Source organism: Gavialis gangeticus, unplaced genomic scaffold (genome assembly GCF_001723915.1).
Source record: "Gavialis gangeticus isolate Ggan-Ray unplaced genomic scaffold, GavGan_comp1, whole genome shotgun sequence".
Lineage (NCBI taxonomy): Eukaryota > Metazoa > Chordata > Crocodylia > Gavialidae > Gavialis > Gavialis gangeticus.
Window position 1 is genome coordinate 7686231 of NW_017729028.1, and position 5963 is coordinate 7692193.

Consider the following 5963-nt stretch of genomic DNA (forward strand, 5'->3'; position numbering starts at 1 on the left):
CTGCCCTGCCCTGCCCTGCCCTGCCCTGCCCTGCCCTGCCCTGCCCTGTAGGGGTCCAATGTTACCCCAAGACTTCTTCTTGCTACCTGTATACTTGAAAAAGGACTTTTTGTTATCCTTAATCCCAGAAGCTAATCTAAGCTCCAGTGCTGCTTTAGCCTTCCTCACCAAATCCCTACAAGCTCGGGTGAGGGGGGTGTACTCCTCCTTTGTCCCTGCCCCTTGCTTCCACAGCCAGTACGCTTTTTTCTTTGCCCTCAGGCCAGCCTGGATATCCTGAGTGTCCCTCTTTGTTACATTATAAACTGGGTTCCTTTTATGCAAATTGGATTTATGCGCAGTTTTCCGGGAATGCATCTACTGCACAAATTGAGGGAAACCTGTACTTAAAAAATATTGGTAAAAATGAAAGCACCAAATTTCTGGTTTTGACCTCTCTCCTTTAAAGTTGAATTATTTTATAGTGCATTGATTAAAAATGTGCAATAATTGGATTAATGACTAAGACTATTTTACAGCAATTCTAAATCCTTTTACTATGTCAAGTTACTAATTTAGGTGATAAACATAAATAACATAAATATTGATCTGCATAACATTTTGAGTCTCTTTTAAGAGTGTGTAATCTTCCTCTGTGATACAAATGTAGAATTTGGTTGGTCTTTTAATGTGTGTTTCCATCTCCAAGAATATAAATACCCCACCTTGTGACTTAGAAGATTTCACAAAACTCAACTTGTCCTTCTTCTGTTGACTTAGCTAAGAAAGAAAAGACAAATGAATAAACAAAGCTTTAGCCTTTCTGAGCCTCTTGAACGGTATGGCTGGGAATAACAAGAAATCTTTAGGTTTCAGTGGAAACATGTCGTTCTTAATGGGCAGGCAAGGTTCTTTGGGTAGATGTGATATATTTTATTAGACCAACTGAGTAGTTGGAACAAAGTTCTTTGCGAGCTTTCAGGCACAAGTACCCTTCAGGCATAGGGAGCCTCTAGTTGTTCTGTGATCTTCAAGAAATTGTTATTGATTTGAGGTTTATCTTCCCTTAATTATCCCTCAGCTTTAGATACTTAAAACTAATTCAGTCATTTGTTACAAAAGCCAAATGAAAACAGCTTGTGAGTTGAACTTTTAAAAATTTGTACCATACTCCATTGTCATGAGATCTGATTTTCTGCTCAGCCTCCTATGCTAGGGACCTGAATTGGGGACCAAAGTTGCTATGCTGGCTCAGGTTTATTGGTTTTAAGATAGGGGATGCTCATTGTTAATAGTTTCACTGTTTCTAATCTAGAGTCTCCTGCACAAACATCCTCAAAGCAATGAATCATAGGAGGTTTTGGAAAATCTGGCAAATTTGGGGGAGTCCAGAAGCACAAATCAGTCCCTCCATAGTTCCTGCAACTCTTAAGCCTCTGTGTTCAAATCGTCTTTCTCCCACAGCTTTTGATCCCTCTCTATTAAGCCCCATCAGCTTGATTATTTACACTGCTTCAAAGGCATTCGAAAACACGGGTACATTTCTTTAGGATGATGTCATGAATCTTCATGAAATGTGTTTCCAGGAAGGTAAGAGTCTCTCTCTCTCTAGATGCTGTGGGTTGTCAGATGCAGTATAATATAAATGCCTGGGCCAGAGTGCCAAAATGTAGAATTTCTTGCTTTAGAGTATCCTGTTTTCAGCCTTTCATGCACAGTGCTTGTGCTTTACTTTCTGCATTCCCTTTGCCCCTCATTTCCCACCATTTTGAGTCTGCCCATGTGAAGTTGCTCAGGAAGCCACTGAGCTGAATGCTCCTATGAACTTGGAAGCATTGACATATGCAGTCAAAAGGAAAGTGATGAAAAGGATGCCAAGGCTTGGAAGCTGAAAAGTGAGTGTGTAAATGGGATCTGCCTGATGTAATTTGTACTGTGGTCCTGGTGAGACGGTGGAATATGAGGATTAGCAGGGAGAGGCAAATGTTTCTGTCCTTGCATGCGGCATCAGCTGCTCTTTTAAAAGCTCTTACGTGGACATTTACAAGAACCTGCAAAATCCTGCCCTGCCCCTAAGTTTCTAATATCATCCCCACGTGATGACTAATATAATAAAACCACTACATAACTCCTCATCCTTGCCCTGATCCTCCTTACTGTCCAGCACACCTGCTCCAGCCTGGATTGTGGGAGTCTGCAGTTGTCTTACCCTTCTGGGTGTGGCCAAAGAGCTCCTTCAATGCCAGCAACATAATGAGCATCCTTTATTCTAGTTCATTATTAGTCTGCCCCAACCCGTAAGGTAGTATCTGGTAGGATTTCAGGCTTAGGGGGAGAAGTGATTCTCTGCCAGTTCTTCACAAAATTCATGCCCAGAATCTGACTTCAACTCCTTTTTGTCTGCTGCCACTTCTTTTTGATTCTTCTGATGGTGCCCATCTCTGCCAGTGGCTTGGCTACTTGGTTATACATCACGATATTGAGTATGACTGACTGAATTGAATTGGCCCTGTACATTTTCTCCCTAGCTTGATACCAGTGCCTAAGAATCTGCCTAATAAGAAGAGCCATTCTAATATCAGGCTTCAGTAAAACAAGAATAGACATAGCTTACAGTCTATACTAGAGAGATCAATGTGATGGCAGATGAGTTTCAAAACTTTTGTCTTTTTTTTTATCTTGGTTCAGTTAGGAGGTGGTTAGCTAAACAAAACCAAAGGGAAGGAGAGGGGAAATATGAAGTTAGAGGGAGGGAGGTGGGGGTAAGGGGAAGAAGAAGGGGAGAAGAGGGTACAAGGAGCAGGAGCGTAGTGAGTCCTGGATGAAGAGACTGAATGAGGAAAGAATTGAACCAAACAGCCAACTTGCACATAGACCAGTACAGTTCTGACTACTGTGCACAGGTGTAAAGCACTCCAGAAGGTACCAGGCAGTGGAGAATCAGGACTGTTGCCCCCAGGATTCCTTTTACCAGAAACCCCCTCAAATTGACATGGTCCCTCATCCAATTTGGTATCAAGTGAACTTTTAATAGTAACCCCTAAGTTTATTACAAGTTTTCTCCTCTCTTCATAATGGCAAGCGGTTCCTTCAGATGCTACAAGAGCAACCTTCAGTGGTACCGGCCTCGGATCCTCTGCTGTGCGTGCGGGATGTTAGTTTCTGGATTCCTCATTCTTCAAAGCAAGAATTCCAAGGTTGCCCCAGGGTGGCAACACGAACGCACGCTGTCTCTTTGTTTGTCCACTACTTTTGTAACTTTCTCATCTCAAACTGTCCAGTCCTCAAGGTACTCCAATCCTATTCTGTTTTCAGTTTCCTTTCCTTTTAAGGAAAGTACTGTACCTGGTTAACCCACTGTACCAATCGCAGCTCTTACTTTTCCTAGTGCCTTATAAGGCACTCTGTACAATTTAATTGCCCAGTTCTGGGAAGGCCTAAAGTTATACTAAGAGCGTGAGCATAACTCAGTTTGCCTACTACAAGGACCATTTCCTTAACTCACTACCCCGTTCCAAATAATAATTAAAAAAATAACTCTTGTTCTTAATACAGCTCTGCCTTCTGTCTGAGTTATGAAGGGACGACGCAATCCAGTTTGTGACATTACAGCATTTACAGAAACCTTAAGAAATCTTGACTGTGACTGGCCAATTTGTCAACGATGTTGCAATCTAGTATTTGTGCCATTATGGCTTCTTACGGTGCTAGTGATTTAATAGATTTCATAGACATTAGGGCTGAAAGGGACCTCGAAAGGTGACCGAGTCCAGCCCCCTGCCCCAGGGGCAGGAAGTCAACTAGGGTCAAAGGATCCCAACAAGATAAGTGTCTAAACATTTCTTAAAAGAGTCCAGAGTAGGTGCTTTCCCGACCTCTGGAGGAGTCTATTCCAGGCCTTGGGGGCTCGGACAGTAAAGAAGTTTTTCCTTTTGTCCAGCCTAACATGGTCTTGGAGGAGTTTGTGACTGCTAGACCTTGTCATCCCTTGGGGCACTCTGGTTAACAGGTGTTCAACCAGATCCTGATGCACACCTCTTATGTACTTATAGGCTGCCACCTGGCCACCCCTGAGCTTGAGCTTTTCTAGGGGGAAGAGTCCCATGGTTCTCAGCCTCTCTTCATAAGGCCTGTTCTCTTGTCCTCTGATCATGTGCGTGGCTCTCCTCTGGACTCTCTCAAACTTCTCAACATCCTTCTTGAATTGTGGAGCCCAGAATTGGATGCAGAACTCCAGCTACAGCCTTACCAAGGCTGAGTACAGCGGGAGGATGACATCCTGATATTATATCACTAACTGGGTTTTCATCCAGCAAGAGCAGCAATTCCAACTAGGAAGGTTGCACCTTCTCTTGAAAGCAGGGGTTTGCTTCTTTTTTAAATCCTGATAGACCAGGTTTAAAAAGAAATACAGAATGTATGTAGCACTTCACTGAGTTTTAGCAATTCTGATGTGATGTTGGTAAGAGGGACTCTTGAGTGTCACTCTCTTAGTATCTGAATTGGTCCCATTTACAGTCTGGCACATAGGTTAGTATTGTATTGTTAATGAGAGAGATATGCATATGCACCAAAGGAACAAGAAACTCCAAAGAAGTTAGTTTCTATGTACCTTAAGACTTTAAAAACAGAACGTAAGTGCAGAGTGTAACAGTTGATAGCATCTAAGAAACCATTTTATGCTTCTTATTTTGAGCTGCCTTTATGGTTTCTATTAGAAACAAACCAATATATATTATTAGACAACCTTGGTCTTCTGTTATACAGATGCAAAATATGGTAATCCCATAATGTATATAGACACAGCATAAGGAATTACCTTTTATTTGGTCTAAGTAACAAAAGGGTTAGGGTCTTGAATATAGTTTAAAAATACATTGTACTTTATTTATTGGATAAAAGACCATAAACAATTTATATTTAACTTTGACATTGGATGCCATTACTTATCTGATACTATCTAGAAATATTTGCAGGTCAACACAAGTTTTTTTGTTGTTTTTTTTTAAACATGCCTAGTTTTAGTAGAGCCAGTGGAAGCACAGGATGCTAAGCACCTTTCAGAATTGGACCCATAGTGAGGATTTGTTCTTGTCAGTGTTGTATTTTCTTTGGTGGTGGATTGAAGCGTCCTTGTGTAAATTTTGATGTTGGAATATGTCCTTTTCAAAGAGTGGAAGGATTTTCCCTGGGAAAGAAGCCTCTGATTATTGTACATACTTTAAAATTACAGTAGCTGAAGCATCTTAACAGATGACATATAGCGTTGTTGCCAGATGGGCTTGGTTAAATTTGTAACCCAGGTGAGCAATCTCCCACCCCCTCTTCTCAGGGACAACCTTGAGATGTTTCTGAGAGGGTATTTCTACGCACCGCTTTGGGTGTACCAGGATATTTAGTAAATTAGCAGTAGGGATGATTTTAAGACTGGTTTCATCAGCTCAAGTTCTGTGAAAAACCTTCATCAACTCCCTAAAAAAAGTTCTTTTAACAGTGTTTCTTGATACAGTGTATAACTGCATTTGGATATGGCTTAATTCAACAAAATGTGCATGGAGCACATGAATTAGCATAATCTATATCTCCTGTAGACTATGTTTTATATAAATGCGGAAAAACAATAACACTAAGGGTAAAGTGGAGAACTGGGGAGCATGAGAACCACTGCATTGAGGGGGAAAAACTATGGACCAAGATCCTATTATGCTAGGTGCTATCCAAATATAGAACAAAGACAGCCTTTGTTCCAAAGAGCTGTATCATAGAATCATAGAAGTAGGGTCAGAAGGGACCTTATAGATCTTCAAGTCCGACCCCCTGCCTGGGCAGGAGAAAAAAACTGGGCTCAAATGATCCCAGCTAGGTAGGCATCAAGCCTCCTCTTAAAGACCCCTGGGGTAGGAGCCAGCACCACTTCCCTTGGAAGTTGGTTCCAGATCCTAGCCGCCCTAACTGTGAAGTAGTTCTTGCAGATGTCTAATCTA

At 41.6% G+C, this 5963-nt stretch overlaps 1 long non-coding RNA gene across 1 annotated transcript in view; it reads right to left on the reverse strand.

Annotated features, from left to right (window-relative positions):
• Window positions 1-4841: 4841 nt before the first annotated feature.
• Window positions 4842-5963, reverse strand: part of LOC109300095 — an 8800-nt gene continuing 7678 nt past the window's right edge. The window contains exon 2 of the long non-coding RNA XR_002098112.1: window positions 4842-5167. This is a non-coding gene — a long non-coding RNA (uncharacterized LOC109300095). The remainder of the gene's footprint in view (window positions 5168-5963) is intronic.